This window comes from Hyperolius riggenbachi, chromosome 5 (assembly GCF_040937935.1).
Source record: "Hyperolius riggenbachi isolate aHypRig1 chromosome 5, aHypRig1.pri, whole genome shotgun sequence".
Lineage (NCBI taxonomy): Eukaryota > Metazoa > Chordata > Amphibia > Anura > Hyperoliidae > Hyperolius > Hyperolius riggenbachi.
This window is the reverse complement of record NC_090650.1, coordinates 383055602-383082803: the sequence shown is the minus strand read 5'-3', so window position 1 is coordinate 383082803 and position 27202 is coordinate 383055602. Positions and strand designations below refer to the sequence as shown.

Genomic DNA, 27202 nt, shown 5'->3' with positions numbered 1-27202 from the left:
CAAGTGAGCAGGGGATTGTGTTTCAGATAAGTAGCTAGGCAGGAAAATAAATGGAAGAGGAGGAATATATTATAGATAAAAATAACCCCCAGCATGCAACTGTTTGGCACTGAAGGGCCAGTGCTCCTTAAGTATGTGATAACTCCAAATCATAACAGCAGAAAAGTTTTGAAAGTTTTGAATGCAAGATTAGCATCTTTATCACTTGATACACTCAGACCAGTTGCTGTTGAAATTAGATTTTTATAGTGACAATCCCACTTTAAGTAGTGCATACAGTGGTTTGCAAAAGTATTCGGCCCCCTTGAAGTTTTCCACATTTTGTCACATTACTGCCACAAACATGAATCAATTTTATTGGAATTCCATGTGAAAGACCAATACAAAGTGGTGTACACGTGAGAAGTGGAACGAAAATCATACATGATTCCAAATTTTTTTTTACAAATCAATAACTGCACAGTGGGGTGTGCATAATTATTCAGCCCCCTGAGTCAACACTTTGTAGAACCACCTTTTGCTGCAATTACAGCTGCCAGTCTTTTAGGGTAAGTCTAACAAAAATTTGCTTTCCTAAAACAGAAAGAATTTGCGATAATTCAGGTTGGAGTGAGCTCGAGATGTCTCCCAGGCACCACTGCTGAATATATGCATATTAACCATTGTACCCTTAGAAGCTAAACACACCTCCAGAACCGCTGGAATGCAATGATGTGTCAGCTTGTTAAATTGTACAGAGCCATAATAATCCAACATGCATACAGACTGTTTCGGATTGTTTGATCCTCATCAGTGCATGGCATGGATTAATTTGGCTCTATGGAGTAGGGCTTGTAAACCGAGAGGTACAGACTAACCAGCAAGCTCATGGTGACCCAGAACTCATTGGAGTGTGTAAGGGACTACAATGGTCCTAAAAGCCCCCTTACTAAGATGTTAAGAAAAACAAAAATTTGCTTTCCTAAAACAGAAAGAATTTGCGATAATTCAGGTTGGAGTGAGCTAGGGTAAGTCTCTACCAGATTTGCACACCTAGAGACTGAAATCTTTGGCCATTCTTCTTTGCAAAACAGCTCCAACTTAGTCAGATTAGATGGACAGCGTTTGTGAACAGCAGTTTTCAGATCTTGCCACAGATTCTCGATTGGATTTAGATCTGGACTTTGGCTGGGCCATTCTAACACACGGATAGGTTTTGTTTTAAACCATTCCATTGTTGCCCTGGCTTTAATGTTTAGGGTCATTGTTCTGCTGGAAGGTGAAGCTCTACCCCAGTCTCAAGTCTTTTGCAGACCACAAGAGGTTTTCTTCCAAGATTGCCCTGTATTTGTCTCCATCCATCTTCCCATCAACTCTGACCAGCTTCCCTGTCCTTGCTGAAGAGAAGCACCCACAGAGCATGATGCTGCCACCACCATATTTGACCGTGGAGATGGTGCATTCTGAGTGATGTGCAGTGTTAGCTAGGGTAAGTCTCTACCAGATTTGCACATCTAGAGACTGAAATCTTTGGCCATTCTTCTTTGCAAAACAGCTCCAACTTAGTCAGATTAGATGGACAGCGTTTGTGAACAGCAGTTTTCAGATCTTGCCACAGATTCTCGATTGGATTTAGATCTGGACTTTGGCTGGGCCATTCTAACACACGGATAGGTTTTGTTTCAAACCATTCCATTGTTGCCCTGGCTTTAATGTTTAGGGTCATTGTTCTGCTGGAAGGTGAAGCTCTACCCCAGTCTCAAGTCTTTTGCAGACCACAAGAGGTTTTCTTCCAAGATTGCCCTGTATTTGTCTCCATCCATCTTCCCATCAACTCTGACCAGCTTCCCTGTCCTTGCTGAAGAGAAGCACCCACAGAGCATGATGCTGCCACCACCATATTTGACCGTGGAGATGGTGCATTCTGAGTGATGTGCAGTGTTAGTTTTCCGCCACACATAGCGTTTTGCATTTTGGCCAAGAAGTTACATTTTAGTCTCATCTGACCAGAGAACCTTCTTCCACATGTTTGCTGTGTCCCCCACATGGCTTGTGGCAATCTGCAAACGGGAATTCTTATGCTTTTCTGTTAACAATGGCTTTCTTCTTGCCACTCTTCCATAAAGGCCAGCCTTGTGCAGTGCACAACTAATAGTTGTCCTATGGACAGATTCCCTCACCTAAGCTGTAGATCTCTGCAGCTCGTCCAGAGTCACCATGGGCCTCTTGACTGCATTTCTGATCAGCGCTCTACTTGTTCGGCCTGTGAGTTTAGGAGGATGGCCTTGTCTTGGTAGGTTTACAGTTGTGTCATACTTCTTCCATTTCTGAATGATCACTTGAACAGTGCTCCATGGGATGTACAAGGCTTTGGAAATCGTTTTGTAGCCTAAGCTTGCTTTAAATTTCTCAATAACGTTATCCCTGACCTGTCTGGTGTGTTCTTTGGACTTCATGGTGTTGTTGCTCACAATATTCTCTTAGACAACCTCTGAGGCCGTCACAGAGCAGCTGTATTTGTACTGACATTAGATTACACACAGGTTGCACTCTATTTAGTCATTAGCACTCATCAGGCAATATCTATGGGCAACTGACTGCACTCAGTCCAAAGGGGGCTGAATAATTACGCACACCCCGATTTGCAGTTATTGATTTGAAAAAAATGTTTGGAATCATGTATGATTTTCATTCCACTTCTCACATTTACACCACTTTGTATTGGTCCTTCATGTGGAATTCCAATAAAATTGATTTATTTTTGTGGCAGTAATATGACAAAATGTGGAAAACTTCAAGGGGGCCGAATACTTTTGCAAGCCACTGTACATACAGAAGAATCACTGTGTATTTCTATTTAATTTTTAGTGGGCCCTGTATGCTGGCTCAGTTCAGAGACGCTGACGGTAACTGCAAGCTCTCTAAATAAACAGTCTTTTTTTCTATCACCCTCCATAACTGTGACAATTGGGCTTCCGTGAGGCTCCAGCAGCAGAAAGCTGCCTTGGTAATTGCCTACGGGGAAGGGGAGGGGGGCGGTGTCTTTAGATGTGTGTGCGAGCCACAGGAGAAACAGAACAAGTGCTTCCAATGATTTATATGATGGAGGGTGAGGGAAAAAGCCTGTTTGTTTATTTAGATCAGTGGTTCCCAGCCTGGGGGCGATCGCCCCCAGGTGGGCGATTTGGGTTCTAAGGGGGGCGGTAAATTTGTGGGGGGCGACAGGGGGGCGATCAGTATGAAAAGGCAGAAAAAATAAAGTGTCGCAGTGTCACTCGTTTTTAAGAAAATTATGGGCAAAAAATATGATCTGTATAAAATATGCAAGTGTGCATGATAGAGTTGCGTAATTCCTTAGGGCTCGTTGGTCACGCGCCGGTGTAATGTCAGATATTGCAGCCCGGAAGCAGCCTTCCTCACTGAGTATCGCACATGCTCAGTGGGAAGTTAGATATTATTTACCTGAAATATCTCAGCTTCCGCATCACATACACTCCTGAAATTTTCAGGGGAAGGAGGGGACGCCCAGATCTAGCTCTGTGTCGAATTGCAGCCCCCGAGCCCCGCTAGTTCCCGAGATAGGTTTGCTGCAATCAGTCTCGGGAACCAGCGGGGTTCAGGGGCTGCAATTCGGCACAGAGCTAGATCTGGGGGTCCCCTCCCTCCCCTAAAAATTTCAGGAGTGTACGTGGTGCGGAAGCGGAGATATTTAGGACGTTTTACGTGGCTGCACAATTTAATGGGACGCAGGCTCCTACTGCGCATGCGGGGCTGCACAACGTGCAGGGCTGCAATAGCTGACATTACGCCGGTAAGGGAATTGGCGCAAAGTAGTTGAGTCACCGGCTATTTTTAGCTGGCAAGGTCACAGCGCTACCCCCTCCACTGGCACCACCACCTGGCGTAAGGGTATACCGTACTAAGAGAAGGGGGGCGACAGGGGTGAGTCAGCTTCCCCTAAGGGGTGATACCTCATAAAAGGTTGGGAACCATTGATTTAGATAGTTCTCAGTGTCCGTCAGTCTCTGCACTGAGCCAGCATACAGGGCTCACATGGATGTTAAAAAACCCCACTAACAAAAATAAATACAAAGCGATACTCCTGTATGTGTGAAGTAACTACTATTGGGGTACTTAAAGGGACCCTGAGCACTGCTCAGGGTCCAGCCCACCTTCCAGCCCTCCAGCCCACCGTAAGCCGCAAGGTCCCCCGGCGTCCTCCTGGCTCCTCTCCATGTCCCTCCGGCGGCTCCAGTTACTGGTGACACACGGGCTGGCTCTTCCTGGATCCTGACGCTCTGTGTCATCACACCGGCCGCATGCGCGGTTTAGAAGTAGAAAATCGCGCATGCGCAGACCTGTCACGGCAGCCACCATGATGACGCGTAGCCATCCAGTGACAGTCAATGGGTCAGCTCTGCGCTTGCAGGCAGAATGCATGCAGCAGTACGCAAGCGCATCATAGCGCATCGTACTGCTGCGCAGCGCATTTGATGAGAATGGCAGAAGGGCCGTCTATACCCTTCTGCCGTTCTTGCACGTTACCACGTCATACGTGCTTCCAAATGCGCACAGAAGCGTGTATGTTGTGAACGAGGCCTAGGTCTATGGCTAAAAGTATTAGAGGCAGAAGATCAGCTGGATAGCCAGGTAACTGGTATTGTTTAAAAGGGAATAAATATGGCAGCCTCCCTCTCAGTTCAGTTGTATTTTAAAATTCCTAAGCGTTGGTAGTTAAGAGATGCATACTTTCAATCAACAAGATTGTAATATGCAAATTAGAGGAGTCGAAGAGTGGGAGTCGGTGAAATACTAACCTGGGGAGTCGGAGGATTTTTGTACTGACTCCACAGCCCTGTATATTAGTGCCTGCTTATTGTTACAGACATGCAAATAGCAGATTAATTTGCAGCAATAACTAAGGACCAGGCAACAGATAATTGTGAATATAAGGTTTCCAGAAAAACAAATAGTGTTCAAGAAGTAAAACTCACACAGGTGAACAGCAAATCCCAGCAAGTCCGCAAAACCTAACTAACAAGTAACCAAACAATATTTATACATTTACAACATGGCATGATACAGACTCAGCAGGCGGAAACAAGGTGAAAAGGCAAATACAAGGACAAGGGCAACAAAGGAGCAGAGCAAGTTCAGATACAGAGAGCAGATTCAAGGGAAAAAAAAAACTTGGCAAACCTGGCAATACAAATATTCTGGCAAAGGATTCTGGTATGGATGAGCACTTATATACGGAGTCCACCAGGTGGTGCATAGTTATTTCCCATATTAATAAGGAACACATACATGCAAGTGGAGATATGCACAACCACATTGATCCATGCTCCTGATACCACCTGCAGGTGAAATAGTGAATTACAGGTCTGCTCTGTAGGAGGCCATCTCATGGTGGAGAGGTGCAAGTCCACAATGGCCATGATACCAGTCGCAGGTGAAACATACTTGGGTAAAAGACACATCCCACCACGCCTCAAGGCACACCCCAACCACACCTCCAGACACACCCCAACCTCACCTCCAGATACTTCCCAGCCAGGCCTCCACTACAGCTATAGTCAGGTACGCTATAAAGAACTTACAAGCAAAACACATTTTCATTTTTAAATCTCCATCTATTTCTACCATCATTAGTCTTCCTTTTGATTAGCATTGGGAGATAGGAAATAGAATATTTTACTGATTGTACATAAAACATAGCACAATGGGCTCTATTCCCAAAACTTCTCATACATGACTTATTTATCATCTAATTGAGAAAAATAACCTTTCAGCACATTTACAAGCAAAATAATCACTCAAAGTAAGTTGTTCCTCTTCATTTCAATATTACTTTCTTACCTTAGATTATATTTTTGCTCTTTGGGAGCTTATAAATGTAACATAGTTAAAGAGAACCAGAGGTGGAATACTGAAATCTTAATAGGACCCAGAGGCATGTCATGTGCACAATGACTTGCCTCTGTGTTGTTCTATCGCCGCTGCCAGCCCCCCTACAAATATTGCCAGGTTAGCGACAATCTGCTGGTCGCTGGCCTGCTTGGTTTACCTGAGGCTGTCAGTCAGCCTCTTCAACATCGCCGCCTCCATGACAGGCTCCCCCCACTGCTCCCCACCTCTGCTAGCTTCCTCCAATCAGAAGCCAAGCCGCGACCCAGGAGTACTTCCAAGCAGATTGTCACTAGCCTAGCGATATCTGCAGGGGTGACAGCAGAGCGTGGGGGGGGGGGGGGGGGGCAGCTGGCAACGGCGATAGAATGACACAGAGGCATGTCATTGTGCACATGACATGCCTCTGGGTCCTATTAAGATTTCAATATTCCGCCTCGGGTCCTCCTTAAAGGACAACCGAGGGGACATGTGACATGGATGAGATAGACGTGTATGTACAGAGCCAAGAACACACATTACGATGCTGTATTCTCTTTTTTTTTTGTATGCCTCAAAGAGTTAAACATCAGGTATGGAAGTGACCACTTCAGCTTGGGTCAGACTACAGCATAAGGGCTTTTTCCCACTACACAGCTGAATCGCAAAATCAATAGTGATTTTAAAATTGCTAGGGTGGTTACTTTATCATAGAAATCATGAGAAGTATTTTCCTCCATAGAGATTTGATTTGGAAAACGCAAATCACAATCACTTTCTGGAGCGATTTTTAGAGTGATAATGCAATGCAAATGAAAACGCAATCACAATCGCAAAACAGAATTCATTATCGCTGGCTTTTGTGATTGCTAGTGGAAAAAAACCCTAACCCTCACTGATAAGTAACTACAGCCATAAAACACTTTTCTGTCAGTAATTGGCTTCTGAGAGCAAGAAAGAGAAAAAAAAAGAGTCAAAAAGTCATTTTTAGGAGAAGGAGGATAGATACAATTAGGTGAAAACAGAGGAAAAAGAGGTGAAAAAGCTTTGTGAATCATGCCCAATGTAACCAATTTTATTAGGTAAATGCATTTATACAGAGCCATACATTGGGACATTAGAAGGAAAAAAAAAAAAAGGATTTGAATCCAACAGAAGGAACAATTGTGAGTTCTGCATAGATGCTCACTTCATCCTGTTTGCAAAATGATTTTCTTTCTTGGAAAATAAATCCTAGTGCTATTAAGCAAGACTGGATGCCCCGGATACCCCCCAGAACAAGAAAAGGTTTACCATGTAAGACGATAATTAAAAGGAAAGGGGTTCATTTACTTTCATTACGGAAATGGAAAAAAGATCTTAATTGCTCATTCAAGTATAGGGTTTGTTATTTTAGAGAGCTTAATTTGCCATTCCTGCACTAACAAACCAATGATTAATCACAGTTTGTATCAAACAGCAATGATTGCGTTCCAGAGGTATTTGTGGCCCAAAACAGAGAAGTAACAGCTCCCCCATGTGGCAGAACAGACTTACTGGCAAATCCTGACTAGAAGAAGGCATATGACTAAAAACAGAAAGAAAAACAGCACTTAGAAAGGTTGTCAGAAGGGTTGCATGCTAATTAGATATATTATCAGCACTACCATTGCTAATTTCCTGCCCGTGGAGCAACCACTGACAGGAAGCTGCAGCACTGAGTGAGATGAGAGGGTGTGACAAATACTGGACAGAAAACCAGGGGAAGACCACTGGTTGCAGCAATACTGGGACAGGGAATACTGTGCAATAATGTTTATTTCAAGGCACTTTCGTGCAAAGAAATGATCATACAAGAACAGCACAGTATTATGCACACATGCACAATCACTCTATATACAATGTACATACCAGGGAATCACCAAACAAGTTAATGCAGTGTGTACACAAAACCTCAATGCCCTAACTAAATATATACACAGGATATATACACAGGAAATGTATACAAGCATGTATATGTTACGGCCAGAACCCGAAGTGTGGCCACTTCGCGTTCTGGCCGGCCAATGTGCGAAGTGGCCGCAGCGCAGCGGCCAATGTTAGAAATGTAATGATTACACTCAGCTCAATGCATTTCACGGCCGTCTCGCTGCGGCCAAATGTATTACAACTTCATCTATTACATTGCCGCCGGCTGCATTTCATTAAATTAACCAAGTTGTAATACATTTGGCCGCAGCGAGACGGCCGTAAAATACATTGAACTTATTGTAATCATTACATTTCTAACATTGGCCGGCCAGCACCCGAAGTAGCTGGCCAGAACGCTAAGCGGCCACACTTCGGGTTCTGGCCATAACATATACAACAAGGAAACGTTACAAGAGGGAGCAGGTAACAGCAAAGTCAGGGCAGAATGCAGAGTACGGCAACAGGTTAGCAAGTAAAAGGGCAGATTCAGGTCTTGGAACAAGATTGTACAGAGCCGACGACAAAGAAATTTTTGGCAAGAGGAATAGCAGTCCTTAAAGAGACTCTGTAACAACAAAAACCTCCCCTGGGGGGTACTCACCTCGGGTGGGGGAAGCCTCCAGATCCTAATGAGGCTTCCCACGCCGTCCTCTGTCCCACGGGGGTCTCGCCGCAGCCCTCCGAACAGCCGGCGACTGTGCCGACTGTCAGTTCAATATTTACCTTTGCTGGCTCCAGCGGGGGCGCTGTGGCGACTTTCGGCACGGAAATAGACGGAAATACCCGATCTCCGTTGGGTCCGCTCTACTGCGCAGGCGCCGGAAACTTGCGCCTGCGCAGTAGAGCAGACCCGACGGCGATCGGGTATTTCCGCCTACTTCGGCGCCGAGAGGCATCAGAGCGCCTGCGCAGGAGCCAGGAAGGTAAATATTGCGTCACCGCTGCACGGAGGGCTACAGCGAGACCCCCGAGGGACGCAGGACGGCGTGGGAAGCCTCATTAGGATCCTGAGGCTTCCCCCACCCGAGGTGAGTACCCCCCAGGGGCCGTTTTGTCGTTACAGTTCCTCTTTAAAGTGAACCTCCAGACTAAAAATCTACTTAGCAGCACTAAAAAAGGCTTGGTGTTTCTTTAACAATTTCACAGCATCAGAACTTTGTTTTTCTTACCCAAGCCTGATTAAAGAAAACTTCCAGGGCATTTTTCCCCTGATGCTGTGCAAAGCATGATGGGATTTCTGATGATGTTGTTCTCGTTGCCTAGCAACTGGGTGGGGTGATCAGGACACAGGACAGTTGTTCCAACCGCCTCGCTGTGTCTCATGCTCCCTGTCACCTCCTTTCAACCAAAAAGATGGCTGCCTCCACGAAATCACAAACATTTGTCTGTTCTTTTAAAAGAGGGTGGGTAAGAGATTATATTACCTATCTATTTTAACATAACTAATGTAAGTTAATGACAGTATGTTTATTTAGGCCGAATTTCCTCTTTAAATATGCAATCCAATCAATATCAGGATGTAGCGGTGTGATACACATGTGACATATATGTACTGTATGGACTATATGCATTGTATGTATGGATTAGATTGCTGCTCACATCCCATCTGATCTATAAAATTGAGCCCCTGGAGTTACCCGCGAGCTGGAGTTAACTTCAGGCCAGGATAACATGTTTTGTAACATTGCAGTTCCACCTTTATCTTGTCCTAACCAGTTTTATCTGGTTCATGAATAGGAATGTCCCGAACCTCCGATTCGTGAACCGCATTTGCGAACCTCCGCAAACGTTTGCGAACTTCCGCGAACCGCAATAGACTTTAACGGGGAGGCGAACTTTGAAAACTAGAAACATTTATGCTGGCCACAAAAGTGATGGTAAAGAGGTTTCAGGGCTCGTTTCCACTATCGCGAATCCGCATGCGTTGGACGCATGCGGATTCGCAAATGTAATGCAAGTGGATGTACCTGTTTCCACTGTAGCATTGTTGAGGTGCGTTTTTTTCAGCGGTGAAAAAACGCACAAAAGAGCCGCAGAATTCGCCTGCGAGTGGAATGCATGTGAATCGCCGCTAATGTACTTAATAGGGAATTTTCATGCTGTTTTGGTATGCGAATTTTCATGTGAATTCGCATGCGAATTCGCATGAAATCAATGGAAAAGCATACTGGCATTGCCATGGTTAAATTCGCATACATCGTCATCCATGCGAATTCGCACGAAAATTCGCTTGCACACGCATGCAAAACTGAGTTTTTGCATGGAGGAGTGGGATAGACACCAAAAGTCCCAGGGAAAAATCTGGATTTGACGCAAAGCAGCGTTTTAAAGAGACTTTGAAGTCTCCCTAAAATTAGGTTTTTATTTTAAAAACCTCATTAACATTATTGTCGCTCTTAAAACACAGCAGAACCGCGGCTGAAAACCCCCGCTGATTGATGCGCATAGAGGCAGAGCTGCGCTGCCTCTATGTGGAAGCTGCCTGCCATGTGCCCCCGTGAGTTTGGGGTGATCGAGGGGGTTTTCAAGCCGCGGTTCTGCAGCATTTTAGGTGGGACAATAATGGATAGTTATGCAACAGCACAACTCTAAAGATGGCTTTTGGTCGATGTGCCTGGCCAGTAGTCCAGCAGCACTCTGCAACGGTCAGCAAGATAATGAGAAAGGAGCCGGCACCATCTATTTATAATCTTCTGCTCTTTTATTACAAAAGGATGTTCCAGCTCTTCTGCTATTTTATTTCAAAAGGATGTTCCAGCAGGTAAAGCAACATTTTGAGGTTGCACACCTCTTTGTCAAGCTTGCTGGAAGTCAAATACATATCAAGCATGCACACATCACAATTTATACCAGACAGGATTGCCAGCAACCAATACAATTCAAATGTATCTGCCCCAATCAAAACAGTCCTAAGTTGTCGGACCTGATGGGGAACTTACTATGTAGCTGCTATGAGAGGATAAAGTGTGGTAGAACCTCCCACCTGTTATGCCCCTCTTGGCTGTTTGTGCCCCGTCTCCCTGGGTCCGCCGGACATCACAGTGACTCCATCACCCCGCCCATGGCGGACCTGATAGGAGTCCTGTATGCAAACACACGGTGGGCGGCGCCCAAGCGCCATCCCAGCGTGTCTCGGCAGATACTGCGGAGACACAAGCGGCTGACAGCCGCTGACGTCACCTGATGGAGGTGGGGAGAGTGGCAGCCGAAAGCCAATCAGTGCTCATCTACGTAAGCGCTACATAGACGTCGCACCGCAGCAAGAGTAAACATACATTCTAATGCTTCCACTACACATGGCTAATTTAAATACATAAACAGAAGTGGCATAGCTGAACAAAAGCATTCAGCAGTCTTCGTCTATAGACACAGTAAAACGGAGGAAAGGAGCAGGGGGAAGGCAGGGTAAGGAAGAGAGGGGGAAAGAATGTAAAAATAGAAAGGTAATATAGTGAAAAAAATAAAAATAGGGAAAAGAGAAATAATTTAAAGAGCGCACCATATACATCTGTTCCAACTCAACAGATGACACCATATAGTCTCAAGATTCACTGTATAATTATACTCAGGGATTGCACATGGATGAGGCTGGACACAATGGAACCAAATAAACTATAAAAAAGGTAACAAGTCAAATTCTCTGTGGAGTCTTCTAGGTTCCATTGTGTCCAGCCTCTTAATCCAATATGCCTCCCTCCAAAGCAGTTTCCTCAAGCGATCTCCTCCCCTCCTTAATGGTGACATCCTTTCAATAACCATGAATCTTAACTGGCTAACATGGTGGCCTGCATGTGTAAAATGATATGCTACCGCCTGATCAATTAACTTTTCCCTAATTGCATGTTTATGGGATGATAATCGTTTTTTTAAGTTTTTGCGTGGTCTATCCAATATATAATAAGCCACAAGGGCACTTTAAAGCATAGACCACATAATCCGAATCACACGTATGCCATTCCTTTAATTGCAATTTTAGTACCCTGATGAGGATGTAATAATGCAGGGCCCTTAATAACAGAACTACAATGGGACAATAATGGTAATGAGGTTTTTAAACTAAAAACCTCATTTTATGGAGACTTCAGGGTCTCTTTAAGGGCAGAAATCAAATTGAATGCTAAATTGGAGGCCTAAAGTGCTTTAAAACATCTTGCATGTGTATACATCAATCAGGGAGTGTAATTAGAGTACTGCTTCACACTGACACACCAAACTCACTGTGTAAACGCACCGCAAACAGCTGTTTGTGTAGTGACGGCCATGCTGGACTGGCGAGCACCATGGCCAGAGAGCAGGCGATAGCGGTTTTCAAGCCCATATGTGTAATGATCTGCTCTGCTGTCTGCACAGGCAGGCAGCTTTTTGACCATTTTTCAGGTCTTTTTGCTGCAGGTCCCTGGAAAGGAGACCTGTCTTCACTCTGCAAGTTTCAGACTTGCTGTTCTGGTGAGGGATTTGCATTCACTTATCTGGCTATTGACAACTCTGCCTCTCTTGAAGGCTTGCAGTATAAATACCATTTCCTCCCAGAATTCCCTGCTGGTCATAAAGGTTTGGTTCTGCTGGACTTACCTTGAGTTTCAGCCCCTCTGTTAATTGTTTGCTAAATATTGTCAGAGGCCTAGTGCACACCAGAGCGGTTCTGCTGCGGTTTGCGATCCGCTTGCGGGTGCGGATCCGCTAGGGTAATGTATTTCAATGGGCTGGTGCACACCAGAGCGGGAGGCGTTTTGCAGAAACGCATACTCCCGGGCTGCTGCAGATTTTGGATTGCGGATGCGTTTCTGCCTCAATGTTAAGTATAGGAAAAACGCAAACCGCTCTGAAAAACAGCACTTCAGAGCGGTTTGCCAGGCGTTTTTTGTTACAGTAGCTGTTTAGTAACAGCTTTACTGTAACAATACATGAAATCTACTACACCAAAAACGCTTCACAAAACCGCAAATTGCTAGCTGAAACGCTACAGAAAAAGAAGAAAAAGCGTTTCAAAATCTGCTAGCATTTTGCGGATCTGCTAGCGGTTTTTGGTGTGCACCAGGCCTTAGAGTAGTTATCCTTGGGAGTGCACTAGCATTCCTTCTAGTGCAGTCAGTTTGTGTATTATCTGTATTGCCTAGTTGTCTTGTCTTGTCTGTTGTGATTGCACTTTCTCCAACAGCGGCTGACAGTGAGTCGCTCTGTCTGTTTGGATCGCATTTGCCCCAGCGGTTGAGGCGGTGGATCCTTCTGTACTCCTTCACTCCTACTACCACTGAGGAAGTCAACCACCTACTGCAGACTTCCCATACCACTACCTCCCCCCTTGACCCTATCCCTTCTGATCTACTTCAGCCTCACTTCACGGATCTGGCCCCAGTCCTCACTACCCTGTTTAACCTCTCCCTATCCACAGGCACCTTCCCATCAGACTTCAAGCAGGCCACAGTACTGCCCCTGCTCAAGAAATCCTCCCTCGACCTCTTGCTACCCTCCAACTACCGCCCGATCTCCCTCCTCCCCTTCGCCTCAAAACTCCTTGAGCGTCTGGTTCACAAACGCCTAACCCAGTACCTCAATGCCAACTCACTACTAGACCCACTGCAATCTGGATTTCGCCTGCCCACTCAACCGAAACGGCTCTCACCAAAGTGGTCAATGACCTTGCCTTAGCTAAAGCTGAAGGTAAATACTCCATCCTCCTCCTCCTTGACCTTTCAGCAGCTTTTGATACAGTAGATCATCCTCTACTCCTCCAGTCCCTCCAATCCATAGGCATTCACGATCTCGCCCTGACCTGGCTTTCCTCCTACCTCTCCAACCGCTCCTTCACGACCGCCTTCAATGAGTGCTTGCCCACCCCCAACCACCTCTCAGTGGGAGTCCCCCAAGGCTCGGTCCTTGGCCCCCTACTGTTCTCCCTATACACATCCTCCAATGGCAAGGTTATCTCCTCCATGGGTTTTAGCTATCATCTGTATGCAGATGACACCCAAATCTACCTCCACACCCTTGACATATCCACCACTACCATGGACAAGGTCTCCTCCTGCCTATCTGCCATCTCCTCCTGGATGTGCGCTAGGTTCCTGAAACTAAAGCTAGACAAAACGGAATTTATGATGTTCCCACCCCAGTCATCCCTGGACCTCCCAGATGTGCAGGTCACTGTTAACCACACTACCATTCGCCCTACCTCTCAAGCTCGCTGTCTGGGTGTCTCCCTGGACTCCGCACTCTCCTTCACTTCCCACATCCAAAACCTCACAAAGTCCTGCAACTTCCACCTTCGTAACATCTGTAAGATCCACCCTTTCCTGACCTCTGCCACCACCAAACTCCTCATCCATGCCCTCATAATTTCCTGCCTCGACTACTGCAATGCCCTTCTGTCTGGTCTCCCTATGACCCGAATAGCCCCACTGCAGTCCATCATGAATGCGGCACAATTCCAAAGATGAAAGTGGCAAGAAGTATAGAGGGACATACGTGTGTTGCTTAACCTATTTTGGTTCCTGGCCGTAGTTTCTACGTCCAGGAACCATGCGCGCTACCGCGCGCTCCAGCGGCCGATTGCGCACGTGCACGCGCACTCCCGGCCGCGGATTCGGTAGCCACGGAATCAATGTATCGGGCTATGGTGCCCGATCACTGATTCCTCTCCCCCGCTGAAAAAGCGACAGCTTCTCTCGGAAGCTGTGCTTTTTCTGGCTGTTCCCTCCCCGATGCGTCACTCTAAGCGTGTGCTACGCTTAGAATGACATCATGTAAACAAACTCATGGCCGCCATCTTGTGGCCAAAAAGTAATACTACACCTGAAAAAAAAAAAATTTACACACATTTACATTATAAATCTATTGTTTACCTCCCACCCTCCCAAAACTACCCAAATAAAATGTTTACTATAAAAAAAACAACATTACAATAAAAAACCAAAAAAAAAACATGTAAATATTTACCCAAGCGTCTAAACTTTTTAAATATCAATGTAAAGATGAAACATTTCTATATTTTTTTTATTTTAAACTTGTAAATAGTGATAGATGCAAAATGGAAAAAATGCACCTTTATTTCCAAATAAAATATTGTTGCTATACATTGTGATAGGGACATAATTGTAACGGTGTAATAACCGGGACATATGGGCATATACAATACGTGAATTTTAATTATGGAGGCATGTATTATTTTAAAACTATAATGGCTGAAAACTGAGAAATAATGAATTTTTCCATTTTTTTCTTATTCTTCCTGTTAAAATGCATTTACAGTAAAGTGGCTCTTAGCAAAATGTACCCCCCAAAGAAAGCCTAATTGGTGGCGGAAAAAACAAGATATAGATCAGTGCATTGTGATAAGTAGTGATAAAGTAATAGGCTAATGAATGGGAGGTGAACATTTCTCACATGAAAACGACGGAACGCGAATGGGTTAAAAAAGTCGTCTACTCCATAATCATAAAGACTACTCAAATGCCTTTATTCACGAAAATATAAAAAGGGTTACTTCATTAATCAAATATCAAAAAAGTGCTTTTAAAACAGCATGGGATGGCCACCCCGCCACAGACAACCATAAATGACTCCGCATACAACCTCACACAGGCACACCACGGCCGTGATATTCAACATTCCAGGAGCTAATAAAGCTGAAAACCCTTTATAAAGTGCAGTCTCTGAGACAGTTCCATGAAAAATATATATATAGCTCCACTTGGAAAAAAGGATTAGTCCAGCAAACTCTGTTAGTAATAAGTGCAGTCCTCAGCGAGTCAGAAAAGCAAGAAAAGCCATAAGCAGTATGCAGTCATAGCATGAAGGCGGCCAACGCTGCAACAGCTGACATAAGCAGTTCCATATGCATTACAAAAAGGGTCTCACCACACCGGGATTCTGCAGGATGCTTAATGGTTGAAGCAGATGTAGATGCTGGCACGTGTGGTGCGCTGGAACGGTGTCCCCAACAGGCGTGGGTAGAGCGGAGCGGCCGGCAGCGAGCGGGTCCAAGCACAATTGCCCAGTTAGCTACGCTGGGCTAGGTGCAGGGCGGATGGTTCTTGCCAGACGGATCCCGCTGCTGAATGGCTGGAGCTGGGGCGGTGTGGCGTCCCATGTGCGGAAGGGAGAGCGCTCCCGACAGTTTCGCTGGCTTCCGGCTTCCTCAGGGGGCGTGGCTGAATGTGGCAGCCAGAATTATCCACTCCTCCCATCGCTCCACCAGGGCGGCTCCCCTTCGTGAATCCCTCCACTGGCTTCCTATCCAGTCCAGAATCAGATTCATGATATTGTGTCTGACCTACAAATCTGTCCACAAAACCTGTCCAACCTACATTTATGATCTTACTCAGAGATACACACCAAGCCGCTCACTCCGCTCCACCAATGAACTTCGCCTGACCGTCCCCCGCATCACCCAGTCCCATGCACGCCTCCAAGACTTCTCAAGAGCCGCTCCAACACTATGGAACTCCCTACCTCCACCCAGTAGGACAGTCCCCTCCTTCAACACCTTCAAGAAGGCCCTCAAAACTCACCTTTTCACTCTGGCTTACCACCCCTCACAATTGCTCTAAACCCACAGCTGAACTCTGGTCCCCTACCTCTCGTGTCCCTACCTCTCCCTCTAGATTGTAAGCCTTTGGGCAGGGTCCTCCTCCTTTTGTGTCCTACCTGATTATGCACCTCCATTACTGTGCACCCATGCTGTGCCTTTGAGTGAACCTAGCTTGCCTAATCTCCATGCTTCCCTCCAGTGACTGACTAAGCATTACCTTGTACTCATACAGTGCTGTGTGATCTGGTTTTCTTGTATTCCTGTATTGTCATATTGCTGTATGTCACCTCCAAATATTGTCTGTAACCTAAATGAATGTCCAGCGCTGCGTAATATGTTGGCGCTTTATAAATACAATAAATAATAATAATAATAATAATAATAATAATACTCTGTCTTGGAGTGTAAGCCAGAGCAGCGGTTGCTACTGGTTACTCCTTCTGTCTGTCTTGTCTGGAACGAATGCTTGCTGTTGTCTGGGTGAAGCAACCGATTAGCAAACGTTCGCGTTCTCGGTTTGGTTTCATTTTCCGTGTTTCATTTGTTAGTCAGGGTTGGTACGTTTTGTCTCTGTTGCGCTTAATGTGTGGTGACCGTGCCTTGCACGCGCTTTGTCGCTATTACGCTTAACGTGTGGTGACCACGTTTAGCTAGTCCTGTCTGTTCCTTCGTGTTGGATTACAGTTTGTTAATTGGTTCGGTCTTTAATCATCCTATGATCTGTCTTTACTCAGTCTTGTGTCTCTATTAGCAATCGCCATTCTTGCGATTGCCTTCTCACTTTGGTCTTCGCTGTTGTATGTCAACCGTCGCCGGGTGGCGACTATATTGGTGGACATACATACATACATACATTCTGTCTCTGTGCTTACTCTCTCTCGAGAGAGAGGCTATCTCGCCCTGTATTGGTTCACTTCCTACAATCTCCATCTGGCATCTGTGGTTGTACAGAGACCGAGTTCCTCTGTACTCCACAGCTCCATCTGCCGGTTGGAATTCCTCTCTACAGGTGCATTTGCACCAAAGCTGGGCTCCCTCTTCCAAGCTCTTGTGGAGGGTTTCCGCAGTGTCAGCGCACATGTTGTGCGCTGACCTCTTGAGATAATTCCGCAATCGTTACAGTATGACTGTAACGATCGGTGTCAGCACACAGAGAGAATCTGATTGTTGATGATCTGCAGAATCATCAGCAATACAGATGTATATTCGATTATGGATGATCTGCAGAATCACCAATAATACAAGTATGACTAACCTCTGGACACCTAATGAGTTAAATGTATTGGATGAACTGGAGGATATCTCCCGAGGAGTGGGAGATATAAGAGACTCGGCCAAGAGCCACCTGAGGGGCAGGTGACCCCGGGCAGTGCAGAAACTATCTCTTGATAGTGAGGACCTGGTAACCAGGGATAACAGTATTAGATGGTGAACTGTACTGCAGCCAGAGGGAGGGACCACTGGCTGCTAACAGGCCGGACTCTCTGAGGAGCGGGAGTCCTGGTTGCAGCTGACACCTGATGGAATGGTGTCACTGCTAATACTGATATACTGAGCATTCAGGGAGAGTGACAGCTAGGATAGTCGAGCAGGTCAGGTCGGCAACACACGAGCACATGAGGTACAGAGACAGAAGACTGATTCGGTAAACGGTACAGGCAGGGTCTGGCAACAGGTAGACAGATATGCAGAGGTACCGAATCAGAAAGCAAGAGAAAGGTCGACAGAGCAAATAGTCATAACATATAAATATAACAGAGTCCTAGACTGGGGTGTGAGCTCCTTGATCTCGACACCAGGGAACTAGTCTAGAGTAACACAGTAATGACACAGAGTCCCTAAGTTTGGGTGTGAGGTCCTTGGTCACAACACCCCGGAACTGGTCTAAAGTATAACACAGCAATGACACAGTATTCCTAAGCTTCGGTGTGAGGTCCATGGTCTCAACACCCTGGAACTGGTCTAAGGTATAACACAGCAATGACACAGTATCCCTAAGCTTGGGTGTGAGGTCCGTGGTCTCAACACCCTGGAACTGGTCTAACATATAACCAGGGCTGTGGAGTCGGAGTCGGAGTCGTGGAGTCGGAGTCGTGGAGTCGGGCAATTTTGGGTGCCTGGAGTCGGAGTCGGAGTCGGGAAAAAATGCACCGACTCCGACTCCTAATGAATTTGTAACTGTAATTAAAATAGAAAATATGATAAAATGTTCTATTTCTCAGATAATAGTCATTAAAAATAATGTATATATACAGTAATAGCTGTGCTTAGTCCACAAAAATGAAATAAACCAATCAAAATTAGTTACTTGTGCTGCTTCAATCAAGCAGTCCCCGTATTTTTAAGGTCAGATATACATATCTGATTGTGACTGTATATATGATGTGTACACAGGAATCTCTTATATATACTAAATAACATCTATGCTGTAAGAATAAAGCCTGATGTGTAGCTGTGTCACTAATAGAGATGGTCAATGAGATGGAAATAATTCTGCACTGATGCTGATTTATGCAAATGTATGCACTCCCTTTGCTGATGAAATCAAATAATTTGATATGTTAAAATTTGGTTTGGTGACTACAAATTAAAGGGTACCTGAGACGGATGAAAAGTAAAGTTTTATACATACCTGGGGCTTCCTCCAGCCCCCTTCAGGCTAATCAGTCCCTCGCTGTCCTCCACCACCCGGATCTTCTGCTATGAGTCCTGGTAATTCAGCCAGTCAGCGCTGTCCGGCCGCATGCCACTCCCACAGCCAGGAACATTCTGCACCTGCGCAATAGTGCTGCACAGGTGTAGTATGCTCCTGGCGGCGGAGTGTGTGCATGCGCACTACGCCCGACTGGCTCAAGTACCTGGACTCATAGCAGAAGATCCAGGTGGTGGAGGAGGACAACGAGGGACTGATTATCCTGAAGGCGGCTGGAGAAAGCCCCAGGTCTGTATAAAACTTTAATTTCATCTGTCTCAGGTTTACTTTGTTACACAGTAGTACTATACTCTACATATGCACTCCCCACAGAGCTGCAGGGAATCCACTGAGAATGCTGTGCACATTGAACACAGAGGTGTTGTCTGTCACCCATAAACCTTGTTCAGATTGTGCATGAAGAATGTGTAATAGAGGAAGAATCTTCTCATTCCCCTGCAGAGCACCTGCACATCATTCTTACATGTACCCACACTTACATTGCCTAGGGCCTGATAGATGTTCTTTGTTCCGGCCTGTACCTTTTACAAGTACTCTTACCAAGGACTAGTTTTAGTCTATGACTAAAGGGAATAAATATGGCAGTCTCCATATCCTTCTCATTTCAGTTGTCTTGTAAAATTCCTAAGCGTTGGCAGTTAAGAGACGAATTTCATGTTACATACCTTTAATCAACAAAATTGTAATATGCAAATTAGAGGAGTCGGAGTCGAGGAGTCGGAGTCGGAGTCGGTGGAATCCTAAACTGAGGAGTCGGAGTTGGAGTCGGAGTCGGTGGATTTTTGGACCGACTCCACAGCCCTGCATATAACACAAACGTATTCTGGCTAAGTGTGAATTCCCAGGTCCTCCTGGTTCTAACACACTGTGGGATCTGACTGGTCTGAGTGCTCACACGTAAGTATTCGCAACGGCAGACAACCAGCAACTGACAGGCAAGAAGTATATATAGAGCAGAGCTCCTCAGCGCCGCCCAGCCCCACTTAGCCAATCACCTACTACGCTGGGATCAGCTGATCGTCCTGATCAGCTAATTCCTCTCCTATTGGCATAAAGGTCCTGTCTCCTAGCACGCGCGTAGCTCCATCTGTGTGCACTACTAGGCTCAGACACATAAGACGCACGCTGCTGTGCGGAAACCATCGGCCTAAACGCGGAGACAGCTGCCCCGCTGCCAGACCGCGCGCCGGTGTCTCCGCAATCCATTACAATGACCAGCCAAACCGAAATTCCCAGTGTAGAGGGAATTTCCGATTTGTACGATTTTGTCGAATATGGTTCTTGTACCTTTAAGAGGTTTAAAAAACTAGACTCTGAAACCAAAGAGGACTTTCTTTCTGAATGTGTAAGACTTTTTCTTAACCCTGCATTTCAAATCACTGATTCGTCCACGTGGGTTCTACAAATACCTTATGTTCTATTGCAAGGAGATCTGTTTCAGTGGGCTTATGAGATTTTGAAAAGCAATTCCTGGAATGATAAGCCTTATCAGTTTCTTACATTAATTTTTTTCTCACTGGTTTAAACTGCCTTCCTTACCACCTATTCTTGATGGGTGTGTACCTGCAAATCAATCAGCTGTTCTATCCATTCCATGCAAAACCATTCAGTTTGATAATGAATGCAGTAACAGCTCCCTTGCATCTAGACAGCAGCCACTTATAGCGGCTAAGACTAAAAGGAGAAAGTCTAGGAAGGCTTCCTAGCTGAAAGATCCGTTGCCCATAGCAACTACAAATAAAAAAAATTATTTCTGTAAAGTCTGAAATTTGGAACACACTTGAATGTGATAAATCCAGAGAAACTTCTCAGTCTCAGGTTTTATTACCCCAAGCAAAAGCATATGTGGATCCTATGATAAGCAGAGTTATTCAGTATATTAAAGGAGTAAGAAAATCTATGCATGTTTCTGATCCCAACCCGTATAAGTGTTACCTTGATACAGGGTTGTTTGAGTCTCCATTTGCTCCATGGGAGATTGGGGCTTTGATTGAGGAGTTCGATATTGATTGGAAGGCGTTTTGCAATTTTTACATCACAGAAAGCGAAGAGATTCTTAATGCTTGTATTAATTCTGTGTACACTTTGATTGAATCTGGTGAGTGTGACGAGTGTTTTGTGGATCCGGTGATTTGTGTGTGGCAGATGATGTTGTATGAATTGCACACACACCAACCAATTGACTCCAATAAAGAGACAATGGTGTCGGATGACTGTTTCTGCCTTTCTGGGGTAAAGCAAGTGAGTTTAAACCAGGGCTGTGGAGTCGGAGTCGTGGAGTCGGAGTCGTGGAGTCGGGCAATTTTGGGTGCCTGGAGTCGGAGTCGGGAAAAAATGCACCGACTCCGACTCCTAATGAATTTGTAACTGTAATTAAAATAGAAAATATGATAAAATGTTCTATTTCTCAGATAATAGTCATTAAAAATAATGTATATATACAGTAATAGCTGTGCTTAGTCCACAAAAATGAAATAAACCAATCAAAATTAGTTACTTGTGCTGCTTCAATAAAGCAGTCCCCGTATTTTTAAGGTCAGATATACATATCTGATTGTGACTGTATATATGATGCGTACACAGGAATCTCTTATATATACTAAATAACATCTATGCTGTAAGAATAAAGCCTGATGTGTAGCTGTGTCACTAATAGAGATGGTCAATGAGATGGAAATAATTCTGCACTGATGCTGATTTATGCAAATGTATGCACTCCCTTTGCTGATGAAATCAAATAATTTGATATGTTATTAAAATTTGGTTTGGTGACTACAAATTAAAGGGTACCTGAGACGGATGAAAAGTAAAGTTTTATACATACCTGGGGCTTCCTCCAGCCCCCTTCAGGCTAATCAGTCCCTCACTGTCCTCCACCACCCGGATCTTCTGCTATGAGTCCTGGTAATTCAGCCAGTCAGCGCAGTCCGGCCGCATGCCACTCCCACAGCCAGGAACATTCTGCACCTGCGCAATAGTGCTGCACAGGTGTAGTATGCTCCTAGCGGTGGAGTGTGTTCATGCGCACTACGCAAGACTGGCTCAAGTACCTGGACTCATAGCAGAAGATCCAGGTGGTGGAGGAGGACAACGAGGGACTGATTATCCTGAAGGCGGCTGGAGGAAGCCCCAGGTATGTATAAAACTTTAATTTCATCTGTCTCAGGTTTACTTTGTTACACAGTAGTACTATACTCTACATATGCACTCCTCACAGAGCTGCAGGGAATCCACTGAGAATGCTGTGCACATTGAACACAGAGGTGTTGTCTGTTTACAATCTCCTCATTCCCCTGCAGAGTACCTGCACATCATTCTTACATGCACCCACACTTACATTGCCTAGGGCCTGATAGATGTTCTTTGTTCCGGTTTGTACCTTTTACAAGTACTATTACTAAGGACTAGTTTTAGTCTAAAGGGAATAAATATAGTAGTCTACATATCCTTCTCACTTCAGTTGTCTTGTAAAATTCCTAAGCGTTGGCAGTTATGAGACGAATTTCATGTTACATACTTTTAATCAACAAAATTGTAATATGCAAATTAGAGGAGTCGGAGTCGTGGAGTCGGTGGAATCCTAAACTGAGGAGTCGGAGTCGGTGGATTTTTGGACCGACTCCACAGCCCTGGTTTAAACTCTGTGCGATCTGATGCCTTCTTCTCAGGTGTTCCTGCAAATTATGATCAACATGAATGTGTCAGTTTTGTCAAAGATATATGGGATCCCTTGTCAATTAAAAACAGATCTTTTTCTCCCAGTAATTCTTTAAGATCCTCCATCTATGATCCCGCTATGGGGAAAATTCCTAAACTATGCAACCTCAAGAGTAATGTTAATGTGACTAATAAAGTTCCTTATGTTGTCGCAACTTCTTCTGCAAATAAATCTATGCCTCACTCTGTTCACACATGTGAAAGCACATTGCCAGATAAAAATTGTTCCAATATTCCTGTCCTGGACATTTTACAATTTGGTCCACAGATTTCGGAGGCTTGCGCTTTAGAAGCTTCAGTTTCACAACCGAAAGAGATCTTGGATTCGCAAATTTTGTGTTCTGATTCGACATTGTTAGCCGAGTCTAAGGGTGAGACAGCGCTTTGGTTTTGCGAATCTGATACGGAGGGATCTTTGCTTTGTCCAGGGAATATTTCTGTGAGCCTGCCCTGTACCATGAATGAAACTGTAAAAGCCACTCGCACGGACATTTGTGAGTCCCTTTCTTGCTCTGAAGAAGGTGCTGACTTTCCACCCTGTACTCTGGATGAGTCAATGTTGCCTTGCATAAAATCTCCTGCAGTGAGCCCAGAGGCTCGTCTAGGTATTGCAACTATTCTCACCTGTTTTTCTGCCATTCTGGAATTGCAGTCTAGTTTGACTGCTATGCAGGATTCTGCGTGCAGTGAAACTAGAGTCAGGGAGTCAGTGTTTGTTCCAGTAGATATTCCTGTGCATCCGGTTCATAGTCTCAGCGTATTGTAGAACCATCCCTGGGACATCTGCCCTGTCCGCAGAATGTATTTGTGTATTTGATGTTTTGCCCTGTAACATGGATAGTTCAGAATCCTTGATTACTTTGTCAGAAAACTTGGGAAATTATGCTCCTGAGGTTTTGTTTGATGTTCTGGAGGTCTCTGAGTTCCTCCCAAAGGGTGCAGAACTTTTAGGAGATGCCTCCTGCCCCCCAGGTCCTTCTGAGGTATTGCCCACTTCAGTAGGCATTGTTGTTATGCTGACTACTTTTGCAGCTCTTGTGGAGCTTCAGTCATGCGTAGTCAATGATGAGTTTTTGTAAGATACAATTACAGTCACAGAGACTTCTAAGTCTGAGTCCAAGTCTTCTTTTGAAAGACCAGTACTTGTGACCACTACTCGTGACGATTTTCTGCCTGGTCCTGGTTTTGGTCTTGTCGTGACTGACTCTGAGGTTTGCAGTTCCTTGACATGTCCAGAAGTTTCTCTTGTACTAGTGTACCCAGATGCGCTCTGTGAGCCAGAATGCCCAAGTGTGTCTCGTTTGCCAGCATGCTCAGATGCTTCCTCAGTGGAGACATGTTCTGATATTGCCTGCCTGCCTGCATGCCCAGAAATGGTTCCTGAAAGCCCTGATCTTGATGGTTGTCCTGGTAACCCTGAATCCGGAATTGTCATAAGTTCCATAGGGGTTCTTGATAGTTCTCCATGTGAACCTAAAGAGCATTCTGTCCTCTTGGGACCTCTGCGGAGCTTCAAAGTGTTCTGGGGGATTCTGGGAGAAATGTATCTTGGTACCCTGGATTGGATCAACAGTGGCTTCTGTGTTGATAGGGACACTTCTAATGGGTATTGTGGAAGGTTTGGTATTTTTGGACGGTCCCTGGAAGGTGGTGGGTATTGCTCGGAGAGTTTCGATGGGTTTTTCTCTGGCACTCACAGTTCTGATTGGTGTTACGCTGAGGCTTGTAGTACTGATGGGCATGTTTCGGTGGGTCCTGCTTCCAATGAGTTCGGTTTCGGGAGGATTGATTCTGGAATTGGGCCTTGTCGGGCTGCCCCGACCTTAATGAGTGTTCAGCCAGACTGTTTTGTTGGAAATGTCAGTTTTGAAGGACGTCTGGAAGCCGTCCCTAGAAGGGGGGTACTGTAATGATCTGCTCTGCTGTCTGCACAGGCAGGCAGCTTTTTGACCATTTTTCAGGTCTGTATGCTGCAGGTCTCTGGAAAGGAGACCTGTCTTCACTCTGCAAGTTTCAGACTTGCTGTTCTGGTGAGGGATTGGCATTCATTTATCTGGCTATTAATAGCTCTGCCTCTCTTGAAGGCTTGCAGTATAAATACCATTTCCTCCCAGAATTCCCTGCTGGTCATAAAGGTTTGGTTCTGCTAGACTTACCTTGAGTTTCAGCCCCTCTGCTAATTGTTTGCTAAATATTGTCTTAGAGTAGTCATCCTTGGGAGTGCACTAGCATTCCTTCTAGTGCAGTCAGTTTGTGTATTATCTGTATTGCCTAGTTCTGTCTTGTCTTGTCTGTTGCGATTGCACTTTCTCCAACAGCGGCTGACAGTGAATCGCTCTGTCTGTTTGGATCGCATTCGCCCCAGCGGTAGAGGCGGTGGATCCTTCTGTACTCTGTCTTGGAGTGTAAGCCAGAGCAGCGGTTGCTACTGGTTACTCCTTCTGTCTGTCTTGTCTGGAACAAATGCTTGCTGTTGTCTGGGTGAAGCAACAGATTAGCAAGCGTTCGCGTTCTCAGTTTGTTTTCATTTTCCATGTTTCATTTGTTAGTCAGGGTTGGTACGTTTTGTCGCTATTGTGCTTAACGTGTGGTGACCGCGTTTAGCTAGTCCTGTCTATTCCTTCGTGTTGGATTACAGTTTGTTAATTGGTTCTGTCTTTATTCATCCTATGATCTGTCTTTACTCAGTCTTGTGTCTCTATTAGCAATCGCCATTCTTGCGATTGCCTTCTCACTTTGGTCTTCGCTGTTGTATGTCAACCGTCGCCGGGTGGCGATTAGATTGGTGGACATACATATATTCTGTCTCTGTGCTCACTCTCTCTCGAGAGGCTATCTCACCCTGTATTGCTTCACTTCATACAATCTCCATCTGGCATCTGTGGTTGTACAGAGACCGAGTTCCTCTGTACTCCACAGCTCCATCTGCCGGTTGGAATTCCTCTCTACAGGTGCATTTGCACCAAAGCTGGGCTCCCTTTTCCAAGTGCTTGTGGAGGGTTTCCGCAGTGTCAGCAAATATGTTGTGCGCTGATCTCGGAGATAATTCCGCAATCGTTACAATATGGTTGCCGGGCTGAGGTAGCTGAATGACAGAAAAACAGTGACTGAGTGTCCAGCTGATCAAATTTAGTCTGTCCACAATGAAGCAACGACCTTATTATCTATCTTCTTGGGTCAGGTGTGCCCCCCAACACACTCATATAGCCGGCAGTCATTACTTCATTGTGATACGCAAGCCCCTTCAACGCGGAAAGGTAACGATCACGAAGGGGGATTGACACATGTACACAGGTGCAATGACTGGTGGTATATTACACTGCTTGCGCTCACATAGGTGCACTGAACAGGTTACAGGTATGCACTGCAGGGATTGGAATTACAAATGTGCAGCTGTCACACACAGGTACAATGACTGGTGGTATATTACACTGCTAGGTAGGTAGGTAGGTGCACTGAACAGGTGCAGTGATTGGGATTACAAATGTGCAGCTGCCTGTCACACACACAGGTACGGTGAACAGGTGCAATGACTGGTGGTATTAATCATGCATGCGCTCACGTAGGTATAGGTAGGTAGGTGCACTGAACAGTGAACAGGTGCTGCCTGTCACACACAAACACACACACACACACACACACACACACACACACACACACACACACACACACACACGTACTGTGAAGAGGTGCAATGACTGGTGGTATTAACAATGCAGGCGCTCAAGTAGGTATAGGTAGGTAGGTGCACTGAACAGTGAACAGGTGCTGCCTGTCACACACAAACACACAGGTAGTCACTCACTGAATGTGCTGGGCCTGACAGCGGCACACAGGCACAGTAGGAATTACCACCAAGGGGCGGAAGGCCAGCTGCGACTGACTGACAGGGCTGTATATAATGCAAGTGGGCCACAAGAAAAAAAAAAAAAAAAAACATAGATCCTAAGAACAAGATTAGCTCTCAAAAGAGCTGTTGAGGGTGTTTTTTTAGCAATAAGAATCAGCCAGGAGCAAGCTAACAAGCCTAACAAGAGCCTAACTAAGCTTTCCCTATAGCTCTCTCTGCAGCAGCAGCAGCTCAACCTTCTCTAATTACTGCAGGCACACGACTGAGTCCACTGCCAGACACTGCCTGCCTTTTATAAGGGGGGTGGGGCTCCAGGAGGGAGTGTATACTGATTGGCTACAATGTGCCTGCTGACTGTGATGTAGAGCAGGGGTCCCCAACCACCGGGCCGCGGCCCACTGCCGGTCCGTTGGCAGTGTCCAGCCGGGCCGCGGCGGGTCTGTCATCTTCCCCTCCCCCCCGCGGCCGCCGCTTCTGTTACTTTATGAGCGGGTGGCCGCTTCCGGATTCCCCCATGCGCGCTCTCCTCCATGAAGTACTATCTCCTCCTATAACAGCAGCGCGTCTTGCGTCAGCT

The 27202-nt window shown here is 45.5% G+C and overlaps 1 protein-coding gene across 4 annotated transcripts in view; it reads right to left on the bottom strand.

The window, feature by feature from the left end:
* NDUFAF6 (NADH:ubiquinone oxidoreductase complex assembly factor 6) overlaps positions 1-27202 on the bottom strand; it is a 129262-nt gene that overhangs the window by 64744 nt on the left and 37316 nt on the right. The gene's annotated exons all lie outside the window — the stretch shown is intronic.